Here is a 14,636-nt window from a genome sequence, read left to right as displayed (position 1 = left end):
TCTCAGAAAAAAAATGTATGTAAATGCATAAAATAAAATACACAGATAGGGATTGTATTACAAAGGAAATTAGTTATGCTTAAATACACTTATATTAAAAATAACAAATATATAAAATAGTTTGTAGCTATTTTAAAGCTATTATTTTAATTTTAATTTTAATTATTTAATAATTAAAAGTCCATACTCCAGGAAATAAAGCCAGACTACTCACTTGAGGGAATGATATTAAAGGCAAAACTGAAATACTCACATAATGAGAAGACAGGACACCCTGGAAAAGATGTTGATGCTAGGGAGAGTGGAAGGCAAAAGGAAGAGGGGCCGACCAAGGGCAAGATGGATAGATGATATTCTAGAGGTGACGGACTCATCCCTGGGGGAGCTGGGGGTGATGACGACCAACAGGAAGATCTGGCATGAGCTGGTCCATGAAGTCACGAAGAGTCAGAAGCGACTGAATGAATAAACAACAAATAAAATAGTAATATATGTATTTCATTGTCAATCTATTAGATTAATAATGAGACAATACTCTTTTAGGGGGATATAATACTTTCAGATAGTGAGATGTACAGAAGTCAACAAATATTTTTGGAGTCTAGAGGCCATAAATTATTTTTGTTAAGGTTTCCCTACTAACAGATTAAGCTACTATTATACCTAATCATTTGGCCGGGTGAAAGGTTGCATTTGATTGTCTCCTCTCACGTGCTTCATGCAAAATAGCCTGGGGGGAGGACCTGCCCGGACTTGTTCTTCACTTCCTCTTTTTCTCTCTGCCGGCATGTAGCAAGCCAGGTAGCTCTCAATGAGAGCTAAGTCCTTTAAATGTTTTGCTTTTGTTTTTGCTTTCTGTAAATAAATTATTTTTTATAGAAATGCTTGGTGTGTGACTTTTGTTGACCTCTCCTGGGCTAAAGGCTTTCCCAGCATCTGCCAACAGGTTATGGGCCCAGTAAACAACGCAGTAAAACCCAGAGAGAAAAGAGAGATCAACTCCACACCTCATGCACAATTTAAAGGCAGGTAGCAAAGACCTGTGAAGATTTTCTTTGGAGCCACCTGGAGATTTTCCAGCAACTGCCGGTCTGCAGGACTTAGAAGCTAGCTGAGGTGACTTGCAAAAGAAGGAAGAAGCCATGGCTGCCTCCCAGCCCTCAGCGATGCCTCTGGAGCGCCTATCAGAGACCAACTATTTGAATTGGGCCCTGAAGATGGAAATGTATCTTTGCAGAGAGGATCTTTGGCTGCCAATTGGTGAGCAAACCCCCCAAAATCCCAATGCTGAATGGCTGAGACAGGATGAGCGGGCTAGAGCCACCATTATCTTGGGAGTTGAGGACAATCAGCTAGTCCACGTGCGAGGCATGCAGTCTGCAAAGCAACTTTGGGACGCTTTGAGAGACTTATATGTAAAGGCAACAGCAGGGAGTAAAGTTACTCTGACGAAAAAGCTGTACAGAGCCTACCTTGCAGAAGGAGAAAGCCTTCCTGAGCACCTGCATTTTATTCAGCAGCTGTTTGTTGAGTTGCAGGAGAGAGGAATGGAATTTACACCTCTCACAAAATCCTATATCCTCCTGTCCTCACTAAATGAAACGTGGGACACGCTGATTTGTACCCTGGAGGCTATGCCTGAAGCAGACCTCACCCCATCGTATGTTACACAGCGCTTACTCGCTGAATGGGAGAAGAGAGAGGAAAGATCCCCCCCCATCTCTTCTGGAAAGCTGCAAGACCAGAAAATGAGGGAAAAGAAGGGAAAGGAACCTGAGGCCACAGCACTAGCAAGCCAGAGATGCTTCACTTGTGGTTCAGCTGGACATTTGCAAAGAGACTGTGCCATGAGACCCAAGAGTAGAAAGACAGAGCAGAAGAACACAAGGGCAACACAGAAGAAGGCTCTTCAGACAACCCAAATTGCACAGGTTGTTGAGAAGGGTAATTCTGATGTATGGGTGTTAGATTCTGGGGCCAGTTGTCATTTATGTAATTGTAAAAGCTCTTTTGTGTCACTGTCTAAAACTGAAAGACAAAGTGTATCTTTGGCTGATGGGTCTGTGACCAAAATTATGGGACAAGGTGACTTGTATTTATCCTGCTTAGGAGAAACTGTAAAAGGTGTGTTGTATGTGCCAAATTTACAATCAAACCTTTTATCTGTGGCACAATTGGCTGCAACAGGGTATATCATAACATTTAAGAAAAATGGTTGTGAGATACGTAAAAATGGGAAATTGTGTGCTACTGGTATGTTAAAAGACTCCTTGTACATTGTGCAAAATGCAAGGAAGCCAAGCTGCAAGGCTGCAGTTGGCAACACACCATATCATGACCAATGTGTACACCTGATGCACAGGAGACTTGGTCATGCTAATTACAAGTATATAGCACAAATGCCACAGCTGTGTGCTGACCTAAAGATAAAACCCTGTGATAAATACTTAGATTGTGTAGTTTGCAAAGAATGCAAAACACTAAAAGCTCCTGTGAGTAAGCACAGTGACAGAGTTACAACTAGACCTTTGGAAATTGTACACTCTGATATTATTGGTCCTTTTGCTCCAAGTCTTGGACAAGCAAGGTATGCAATGACCATCATTGATGATTTCTCAAGATACACATTTATCTACATCTTAAAACATAAAGATGAGGCATTTGAGAAATTTAAAAGTTTTGTGACATGGGCAAATGGAAAATTCCCTAGGCCTGTATCTGCACTCCAATGTGATAGAGGAGGAGAATACCTTTCTCACAAATTCAGAAGGTTCCTAGTGGAAAAAGGGATAGAACAAATTCTTTCTAACCCGTACACCCCTCAGCAAAATGGTGTTGCTGAAAGAAAGGGCAGAACCTTGCAAAATGCGATGGAATGCATGTTAAAAGATTCACGATTATGTTTTAAGTTCTGGGGAGAAGCTTTATCGACTGCTTGTTATGTTCAGAACAGGTTGTATAACTCTATGATTCAGGACACTCCATTCCATTTGTTTTATGGTGTGAAACCAAAGGTAAGCCATCTTAGAGTGTTTGGTAGCACTGCATGGGTTCACATTCCAAAACAGCAGAGAAGGAAAGGAGGCCCCACAACAAAGAAAGCCATCTTTGTTGGCTATGAACAAAGCCAGAGGAGCTACAGGTTCATAATGGGAGAGAAATTAATAATTAGCAAAAGCGCTTCTTTTGCTGAACAAAACTGGGGGAGATTAAATTCTAGCTCTCCAGTTGAACTGACCACCACAAGAGAACAGCAAGGACTTGCTGATGGTGATCTTTTGCCTGATGAGGACATTAAACCAGAAAAGCAAACTGAAGATCTGTCTGATGAGACAGATGCTTCTCAGGAAAGTGATAGGAGTCAAAATTTAAGCCCTGTATTACCTCGCAGATCTCAGAGGAGTAATAAAGGCGTTCCTCCATCACGTTTTCAGGCTGAAACAGTAAAGGCTTTTCACATATTCACAGAACCTGAGTCTTTAGAACAAGTGAATGCTTTACCACCTGAGATTGCACAAAATTGGCATTCTGCCATGCAACAGGAGTTAGCATCCTTGAAAGAAAATAAAACATGGAAACTGGTAAATCTACCTCCCAATGAACGCTGTCTGGGTTGTAGGTGGGTTTTCAAACTGAAAAGGGATGCTGATGGCAAAATCCAAAAATATAAAGCAAGGTTGGTTGCAAAAGGGTTCACTCAAAGGAAAGATTTAGACTTTGACAAGACTTTTGCACCAGTTACTAAAGGTGAATCAATTAGATTACTGTTAAAAGTTGCTGCACTCAAGGGAATGTCAGTTAACCACTATGACATTCAAACTGCATTTCTCTATGGTGATTTAGACCACAGATTATACATGCAGCAACCCCCTGGCTATGAAAAAGGGGAGAATCTAGTCTGTGAACTGCAGAAGTCAATCTATGGGTTAAAACAAACTGCTAGATCCTGGAACCAAAAAGTAGATGAAAAACTGCAGAATTTTGGTTTTGAAAAAGGAAAAGCAGATCCCTGTGTATATATGAAGAAGGACAAACAAGGCTGTATGTATCTATGCATTTATGTTGATGATTTGCTGCTGTTCACATCAACAGAAAAACAAAGGCTTGATTTTGAAGCCTGCATGAAAAGCCATTTCATATTAAAAAGCCTTGGAGTTGTGACCAATTACCTAGGTTTGGAAAAACACAGGAAGAAGAATGGTAGCTTTCTGTTAAACCAAAGGGGAGATAATGGTAATGTGAATGGAAAGACATATAAAGTCAGAGAAGATTGGTTTGCATCTTAATCTGTAGTGTAAAAAGGGGAGTGTTAAGGTTTCCCTACTAACAGATTAAGCTACTATTATACCTAATCATTTGGCCGGGTGAAAGGTTGCATTTGATTGTCTCCTCTCACGTGCTTCATGCAAAATAGCCTGGGGGGAGGACCTGCCCGGACTTGTTCTTCACTTCCTCTTTTTCTCTCTGCCGGCATGTAGCAAGCCAGGTAGCTCTCAATGAGAGCTAAGTCCTTTAAATGTTTTGCTTTTGTTTTTGCTTTCTGTAAATAAATTATTTTTTATAGAAATGCTTGGTGTGTGACTTTTGTTGACCTCTCCTGGGCTAAAGGCTTTCCCAGCATCTGCCAACAATTTTGTTGTCTACATATTTTCATTATTAAATGGAAAGTTAAATTTCAGTTAGACTTTGTTGAAAATAAAGTTGTAATTGTTTTCTCATCCAACATCATAGACCCCCAGAAATCTAACAGTGGACCTCCAAGGGGTTTATGAACCCCAGGTTAAGAATCCCTGCTTTAAAATGTATCTGCAACAATACTATGTTTATTCCCAGGTAAAGACAGCATATTTCATTTATGCTGTAATGTACGTAAGTTTAAAATGTCAAGCTGCACCTGCTGTGAATAAAGGAAGATTTTTTTTTCTGTAACATATCAGGAATGTAGAAGCAGCTGTGAAGTATAGCATATATAGAAGGGCAATGACAATCAAAAGAAGATAAATGTTAATTCAAAGCTTCACAAATGAAACAATACAATATACCATCCATAGTCTAAAATTACCAAATTGCACCATTACCTGAAAAAATTCCCTGCCCCATGCCACTTTGTTTTCAGAATCATGCAATTAATAATTTATCTCAAATGCAAGTTTGATCTCTGTTATCAGAAAGTGAAGTAACTGGTTGTTGATCGATTGTTCAAAAGTCAATTCTCAGTGCCGTGACAGTCTAGAAAGACAATATAAAAAAGATACAGACAATCTGAGAGAAACCATTATACAGTGAGGTGACAGCAAATTGACTGACTCATTGAATGCAGGCTATTCATCTGTGTAAAACTCAGCTGAGTTCACCCACAAACACGTTGTCAAGATTTGACCGACAAGATGAGAATGACATCTAGGTACCTACAGGAATATCAGTTGGTAATTTAAAGTGAGCTTCAAAGATTGTCAAATTTAGCTTCAAATGGAAATAAGCATGGTCTTTTTCCACATCGATATTAATTTTATTCCCTTTATTCTTGTAATGGAATGCATATTGTATGGTTACAATCATTTTCTAATAGTATCCTATGCATCTAATATGGGACTCGAAATTGATAAGGATCATTAACGTAAAAGGAAATCTGAAACAAGAGTGAAATACAATGAAATAAGTTCTATTAGTAAATAGGTATATATCAGCACATTTTATTATTGTGCCAAAACCTATCATCCAATTTCCCAAAAGTTTATTCCTTTGCCAAGAGATTTCTATTCAGGCTTCCTGAGCTGGAAAACAAACAAACAAACATGAGAGAGGACATTTGGAATTTGAGATAAGAGTAGTCAGGAAAACTGTAAACAATTAGGATGAAAGATGACATTAACCTAGATATTTTCAGCCATTTGTGAGATTCTTGAGCTTTTGTAATTTTATTTTTAATTAAATAATTTAATTATCCAGTGACCTTTGTATTAAAAAATCCATGCTGACTGTCAGATATCCCCAACACATAGTTAAGTAGTCACATCACCTCTTACCAGTAATTTAATTTAGATTTTTCCATACCAGTGTATGAACCCACTGTGTGGTTTGTAGAAATCATACAAAAGCCATGTTTGGCAACAGTAGTGCATGCATATAACTAATTATATCTATCAGGAGTCAATGCTGGCTGGCTTTTTCATATGGACATCTTGTGTGAACTAGCCATACATAAAAATATATGTTTAAGTTGTACACTAACCATGAAACTGTCCCATTGAACTCAATGTGACTTCCAATAAATGTGGTAAAAATTAACTTGCAACTACACTACTTTCTGTCATTGTTAACCTAACACTGACACTTCACTGGAGAAAAAGGATTGCTCATTTGCCTATCTGAAATAATTTCATTATAGACATATCTACAATCATATAAAATTGCCTTGTAGTGAAATCTGAAGCTGCTATCTTGCCACTGTGTATATCAGAACATTTAAGTATATGCAAATTTCAAATTGTCTATTCATCAGGTTCAAAGGCAAAGTAAGAAAAAAAATGAAGGGGATAGCAAAAAGCTCATTCTTTCAAAGTTCATTAGATGTGTGGCCTGCCAACTGTACAATTTGAACAACTACTGATGGATTGCTTTATTTGTTGTTGTATGTCTCTTCAGCAAAATATCATCATCATGGTCATTTGTGCCTTCACAATAATGCCAGGAGGTTTATCTTTTCAACAGGATGTCATAAACTGGATCTTTCCTGAAAGAGATCCTGAGAATTACTGTGGTATTTTATAAGAGCAACAACTCATTCTTCTAGCTTTGTTTAATAGCAACAGCAAAGAATGTATTTCAGTTAACTATCGAAAAACTAATGTTATGTTTGCAAAAGCTGCTTTTTAATGATCTTTTGCAGCCCTCCAGAAAAATCTCATTAGCGCTAAGAGAATCACTGGAGGCTTTGTAGAACAGGCCCTGCATGCATTGACAAGAGGAACCATTCATTATGGTTTGACTCCCTGATTAAAGAGGTTCATCCATAATGTTGAAGGAGTCACCTGGAGGACAGTATGTGTTTAGGAGGCAAAGAGAAAAGACACTCCAGGGGAGAGCAGAAGGTAACACAAAGGCATTCTGTGGACTCTTAGACATCTAACACAAGAAGCAAAAGACTCAGTGGGTTTGATTTCTTTAATCTTGGAAAAACCAAGCCTTCAGCTGCAGGCCCATATTGGAGAAAATACCCATGTGAATTTTGATATGATGGTTTTTGATGGACAGCCTGTCAGTCCTGAGAAGGCTCCTTAACAACCCCTTATGTTAGATTGGGCATGCTTCTTTCAAATACATCTTTTCATGCTTTGCAATGGCAATGATGTCACTTTTCAAGTGCTTCCATAAATCACAGTAAGATGGAGGCTTGTCATCCTTTGCTTCACAGGTTCTAACCACAGATCATGCTAAGGCTTCCCCTGCAGTATCTTTTCTGAATTTGATAATAAGATGGGCAGATATGATATGTTGTGAACTACTGGCCTAATATTTTTAACTACTGGCATGTAGTAGCATCCTACCCTCCTACCCTCAAAAGCAACTTTCTCCAGGTAATCTCCCCAGACTTCAAGCATGTCAGAATTTCAGCTTCATATTTCAAGTCTAGATTGATTCATGGCAGGGTATGTTTGCCTTGTGGCTGAATTCTCTAACTCCTGTTGAACCTAATCTGACAGAGAACCTGCATTGTTCTCTGTCAGATTTCAGTAACATCAGAACATATTTTCTGCATATTTTTCTCTATAAATTCAACTGCCTGGGTGTCAAGTAAAAGAAAAGGCAATTTGCTACCTTTGTAACTATCATAGCTTTGTATATATTTGAACAAAAGTTGAATGTCATGGGCAGCTAGAGGAGAAGGCTTTCTGCTGGGTGGCTTGCTGCTATGTAATACTGTTCCTAAGAGATGTGTGTGTTTCCTGAACTTTGGAGAAATGGCCAAAAAGTTCCCCTCTCTCACCAAGCTTTGATCTGTTAATTTATTTTGTTATATCAATTTTAATTTTATCTAGGAATCTTTTCATCTGTGAGCTCAAAGAAATTTAATACAGTGCTCTGCAGATTGAACCCTTGTCCATCCTGGCTGTTCCAAGAGTGACTCTGTGGATCTGTGAGATTTCCACTGCCTCTTTACATGAGGAGTAGTTTCCAGCAGCCTTGGACATGGTGAATCCCTGGCTGAAGAAGGGGCTGGCCAGAGCCCCCTGGATACTTCTGGGATCTAAGGACCAGACTGTACTGGACTCAATGACTCAGGCTGGACTGGAGACTGGAGACTGAAGACTTGGAGCAAGGCTGAGAACTCGGAGCAAGGCTGGACTCAGCTGGAAGCCCTGGACTAGGTAGCAATTTGGGTTCACAACTAGATAGGTGTGAAACTCCTGAGCAAGGTCGACCACCCAAAGAGTGGCTAAACTGGACTGGAGAGCCTCAATGATACCAGAGGTTGGAAGCACCCTGAATCTGTGCTGAAGATCTGGAACAAAGCTGTGAGCTAGGAACATTGCAAGGCTGCACTGAAGGCTCAGGGCGAGGCTGCAGACTTGAGACATGACAAGGCTGGACTGGAGACTCTGGACATGGCTGGAATCTCAAAACGGGGTGAGAAGCGTGCCTGGAGTGTGCACAAGGTGACCACGGAGGTCCGAGGCTGGACTTGAGACTGAGGTTGGTGGGTTTGGCGAGGAGAAGATCCTCGGTGGCAGCAGAAGCAGAATTCAAGTCCTCATCAGTGGAAAACGCTGCTGCTGATTCCTCTTCGGTAACAGACACTGTCTCCGATGCTGGTAAGAACTCTTCTGCAGAAGCTGCAGGCTTGTAGGATCAGTTGTCTCCGGCAGCTTGCTCTTCGGGCATCTGCCTTTTATGCCAATCCTTTGCACGCCTGTTTCCTTCTGCAGCCAATCTGGCTGCCTTCTCCTTCGCATGCTTTTCTGCCTGTTATTGGTGCGCTCTGATTGGAGGATTCAAATCCTCCTCCGAAGATTGGCCAATCAGCACCTGTGACTCTTCCTGTGCTGCTGACTCATCCCTGGGTTTCACTTTCCCGGTTTCAGCCTGATAAGCTTCTATTTCCTCCTCTGACTCAGAAAGAGTTTCGTTTTCGGAGTCAGCAGCAGGCTGGATTCTCACACTAAGAGAAGAGCACTGGTCGCTGGATGCCCTGTGTCAGAACTTGGATGGGGGATAGTGCACCTCTGCTGGACCTTTTATATCTCTCAGTAGCTTATGATACTATCAACTGTGGTATCTTACTGGACTGCCTGCAGAGCTTGGGGATTGGAGGCACTGTTTTGTAATGGTTCAGGTTTCATCCTGTTGTAGTGGGGAGGAGAGGTTGGCCCAGTGGCCTCTCATTTATAGGATATCATAGGAGTTGGGGCTTACTCTCTGCTTTTTAACATCTACAGGTAGTCCACCCTTAACAACCACAATTGGGACTGGCAACTCCATCGCTAAGCAATGCAGTTGTTAAGTGAAACGTCACATGACCATGCCGGACTTACGACGTTAGTTCTGCTGCAATCATTAAATGAATCTCCCATGGTTGTTAAGTGTGACATCATGTGACCATGACCTGTGACTTATTGCTGGCATCTCCATTGACTTTGCTTGTCAGAAGGTGGCTGTGAAGCTCACAAATGGTGATCATGTGACTGCAGGGATGCTGCAACAATTGTAAGCTTGAGGACCAGTTGTAAAACTACTTTTTCAGCACTGTCCTAAGTTTGAATGGTTGCTAAACAGGACAGTCATTAACTGAGGACTACTTGTATATGAAGCATTGGGGAGGTTATCTGACAGTCTGAGGTATGGTCATCACCACCAACCATACTCTGGGCTGTGGGAGATATGCAGTTGATGTTCCAACTAAATATTTATGTGATTGGGTTAAACATTCACATGTACATGTGCATTTAGTTATGTCGTTTGCTGTGCACAATTTTTTAATTGTATATTTTCAGATAAATTTAAGTGAGCTGAAAAGACCGATTGCCTAACCCTGATTTGCTTCCAGCTGAAACAAGCAATTTCAGCAATTACATTATTTTTATTAAACTTTTTTAAGCAATCATTTACATAACACAATGTTAACATGATAAGCTGGATTTAAATCTCTCAAAACGCAAAAAGTCAAATCTGTATTACTTTAGCTAATATTCCTAAGTCCATCTATTGTGACTACTGTCTTGTTCAGACTGTGCAACCAGGCAGAGTAATATCAAAAATACTCTTTATTAAATAACTATTTACAATAAATAAGTCCTTGATATACAAAGACTTTGGTTCAACAAGCCCAGCTGGGCCACAACAAGGCAGTGGAACAGGACTTCTAACTGGAACTGGAGGCTGGATGACTGGAATGCGATGTGCTGAGGAAGCTGAAGGCAACAGGTCTCAAACTGGAACAATACTGGAGCTGCTCTGGTGCTGGATCACTGGATAGATGGAAGCTTGCATTGGACTGGAAGCAGCAACTGGAACCTTGAAGCAGGACTAGGAACTGGGAACTAGGCTGGACTTGACTAGAAACTTTGAACTGGGTTGAAGACATGAAGCAAGACTGGAACTTGGAGCAAGGTTAGACTTGGTTGAGAGCCCCGGACTAGGCTGGATTCTCTGGACTGGGGACTTGGAGCAAGGCTGGGAACTTGGAACAAGACTGGACTCGGCTGGAAGCCCCAAACTAGGCTGGATTCTCAGGACTGGGGACTTGGAGCAAGGCTGGGAACTTGGAACAAGACTGGACTCAGCTGGAAGCCCTGGACTGGGCTGGATTCCAGATCCAGAATAAGATAGGTGTGAAATCCCTGAACACAGCTGAGCACACAAAGGATGGTTGGACACGCGGCAGTGCTGGAGTTTCAAGGTACAAAGAAGCCGCTTGGAAGATCGCAAAGTTTTAAGACTGGAAGCAAAACTGAGACCGCTGGACTCGGTGAGCAAAGGATCCTTGATGGCAGCAGAAGCAGGATTCAATTCCTCTTCAGAGCAGAGTGAAGGCGCTGATTCCTCTTTGGCAACAGATGCTGTCTCCAATGCAGGTAGGGACTCTTCCATGAACGCTGGAGGCTTGGTTGTCTCCAGCAGCTTGCCCTTCGTGCGCCTGTACCCTCTCCTTTGCGTGCTTTTCTGCCCATCGGTGAGTACTGATTGGTGGATTCCAGTCCTCCCCTGCACCCTGGCCAATGAGCACCTTGGACTCTTCCCATGTTGCTGGCTCCTCTTGGAGTTTCATTTTCCCAGTTTTAGCCCAGCAAGTTTCTATTTCCTCCTTTGACTCAGAAGGGGTTTCACTTTCTGAGTCAGAGGCAGGCTTGACTCTGACAACTGTACCAGTTTTTTCCCAATATAAAAGCTACTGCAATGGGTCGTACTATATTAACAGTACTTGAAAACACAATTTATAATTTAATGGCAAAATCAATATTGGACTTTGGCCATAGAGAATGAGACACTTACAACCAATAGGTTGTAGCTATTTCTGGATGTTAGTGGGAAAAATAAACTTCAGATACTAGCTTTTGTCAACGGAAGCTTCCTTTTGAAGCCATCAGTGGACAGCTAGGACCACTGAATGGAGCAGAGCTTAACACAGTGGAGAAGCTGTGCACAGAAAAAGAATATTATCTTAAATAGCTTTGATGAGCATGTTAGAGAAATACAGGTTATTGATCTTACACACTCAGCCCTCCCAAGCATAAAGAATCACACACTTAGACAAAATAGGTTTTAAAGTAAAAAGAGTCTTATTGATTTTATTCTTGATTCAGTTATATCCATCTTTGGTGGAAAAATGAAGATTCTTTGTTTCTTCTGTTCCCTAAACTTAATGAACTCTTAGCCCTCATAGCTGTTAAGAGCTGCATGCAGAGAGTGGGAAAAGTCCTTCTTCAAGGCCCAAGCATGTGGCCATAATGGAGGGAGAGAAAGCTGCATGCATGCTGCCTCCTTGGTCCCTGGAAGAAGGAGGAAGAGAGAGAGAGGAAGTGGGAGTGGCAACAAACAGCTTCCTAGCACATAGAGAATTGCATAATGGGATCAACTCATCTATATGCTAATGAGGCATGCTAATTTGTTAACATCTCCAACACCTTTGCCAATGACTCAGGTAGTGGGTCTACACTGGACTCTGAAACAATATTGTACCTGCTTTTTGATCACCATGCAGATGAGACCGGGGATTATAAAAACAATACAGAGTTCACCATGCACAAGGAAATTCATAAGAAACTGGCTACCTTCAAATAAAGGGGAAAAGATATTCTTAAATTCTACCAAATTGTTAAGACCAAGGCTGTAGTAGACCATGCTGAATTAGATGGGCTAATACAAGAATCTCCAATTTAGGTGGTGAGTTAACACACTGGAAGTGTTATGGGTATTCACAAAATAGTTGTTATGGTGATTAGGGCCAATCATAAACATTCATTTACTAGCTGGCAAGCCAAGTGCCAGGCTGTAGCATTCACCGTTTCATTTCTAGGAATGCTCTTAGGACGAGATGGAGCCCAATAGCATTGTGAGGAGGAGAGGTTCTGGTTGACGCTGGTGCTTTTCTTTAGAGCATGTTAGCTTCTATTATTATTATTGTCTAAAAGTAACAAATTAGGGCAGAGAACTTGGCAGGAGCCAAAGAATATGTTGGTGAGCACTTTGTCATCCTCAAGTATCATGCTGGGGGCCCAAGGGTTACTAATTTAATTTTGTGAAAAGCAAATCTTTGTGCTTTGACACTGTATTAAAACAAATATTTTAATTTAGCTATGCAATCTTTTTCTTAAAGTTGTTTTTCTGGAAAAGTACCCAAAGGATAATATTGATTTATATTGTTAGGATTAAGTAGTTGAGAAATTTTGAGCAGAGGACAAAAAGACCAGAAATGGCAACAAAATCAGGAAGTTGGATTGTCTTATATCTTTAAATTGGCACTAAATTTTTACTAAACAATGATTGAAGGAAACTCGGGAGGTATATTGAAAAGAGATTCACTAAGGGAAAAAAAGGAATTTCTCATAGGAGTTCTGCACGTCCCTTAAATGAATGACAGCTTGTAGTTCCACAATTGACAGTCCTTTGATGTATTCCCTGGTGATGTAATGCAGAGCTGTTAGCTCTGAGCTGTCACTCTCCCTGTTCCTACATAGCTGTCTCGATAGTGTTGCCTTAAGCTGCATGACTAATTTTTATTCTTTCTCCCTTTGTTGTCTCCAGTAAGGAAAGCAGCCTTATAAGCTACAGTGATAAGGGCACATAACATCTTTTGGGGTTAACCAGTAAACTGGACTGAGCTGAACTGAAAGGCATAAAGTATTTGAACACAACCATGTAATTTTCTTGGCAACAAGTGGTTTACCATTGCCTCTTTCTGAATGCATCTTTTGAAAGAAAATTAAGGGGAGCAAATGTGGGTATTTAGATATATATTTACAGTACATCTGAATTCCTTGTGGACTGGTAAAGAAACAGGACAGAATGAACTTGGGAACAAATACATGCTAGAGTGACACAGGCCAGATTGAGTCTGTGTGTTTAAACAACATATTGTCAAACTGGGCTCACTGAATATGATTGGTCAAGAATGAGCACTGAGCAGAAATTGCAAGATAGATCTTTCTGATTCATGTCTGGCATGGTATGCATAAAAGCTATCATTCTGCCTGATCCATGTACATTTTTCCATCACATAGATATGCCTATCCTGCAGAAAGGCACATAGCCTACATACTGTATTTATAGAATACTTTTCATATTTCTGCAGAAGACTAAATTAAAAAATAGAAGTTGATTAAATGTGATCCCTCAAGGACAGGAGCAATATGTTATTGCTTCTCCCTTATGTAATTGGAATCTGGCCAAGATCAATGATCCAAAGACCAGTACCATTAATTTGAACTACCATATGCTTACAGGAAAGTTTTAGGAACTACTGTATCTGGCCCTCCACTTTCTGCTGAGCACCCAAGCAGCTCCACCTAGTGAGGCCAAAAGTGAAGAGATATTAGATGTTCAACATGTGGAGGGCTACAGGGTCCCCACGCCTACCATAGCAACTTCAGTTGCGTGACCTTGAACAACAACACCTCCCTACCCAAGGATCTATAGATGAAGTGTCCATCTTTGGAAAACCTTCATTCCCATATCAAAGAGAGCATGCTCTGGCTATTCTCTTAGGCTGCCAAAATGATTTTTCATAACTATTGATATGGCTTACTTCTTGGCTCATTTTTTGTCAAGATATGCTCTTAACCTGAGGGGAATAAAAGAGGATTCTCATTTTTATTCTAATGTAGTGTGGATTGTATGTGTGGCAGCCTCAAGTTCCTGACAGCTCAGCCAGCTGTGCAATGCAATTTTTCTCTTTTCAATGGAGGGTATAAAATAAATTATGCTTTTTGCTGCCACCAAATTACCCTTGATGTTAAGGGTTTAGAATTTCCACAGTTAGAAGTCAACTCCTTATGCCCTGCCTATAATATTCTGTAGTGCACTCTGATGAAAGGTGTTTTATAGCTCTACTTTTGGAAGAGTGTATACATATACTTTCAGTTAACAACAGCAAACCACCCTTTTTTATTATATAACCAAGACACAATGCAAGATTCAGA

Source organism: Candoia aspera, chromosome 7, assembly GCF_035149785.1.
Source record: "Candoia aspera isolate rCanAsp1 chromosome 7, rCanAsp1.hap2, whole genome shotgun sequence".
Classification (NCBI taxonomy): Eukaryota; Metazoa; Chordata; class Lepidosauria; order Squamata; family Boidae; genus Candoia; species Candoia aspera.
The sequence above is the reverse complement of the archived record's forward strand: the minus strand, read 5'-3'. Positions refer to the sequence as shown.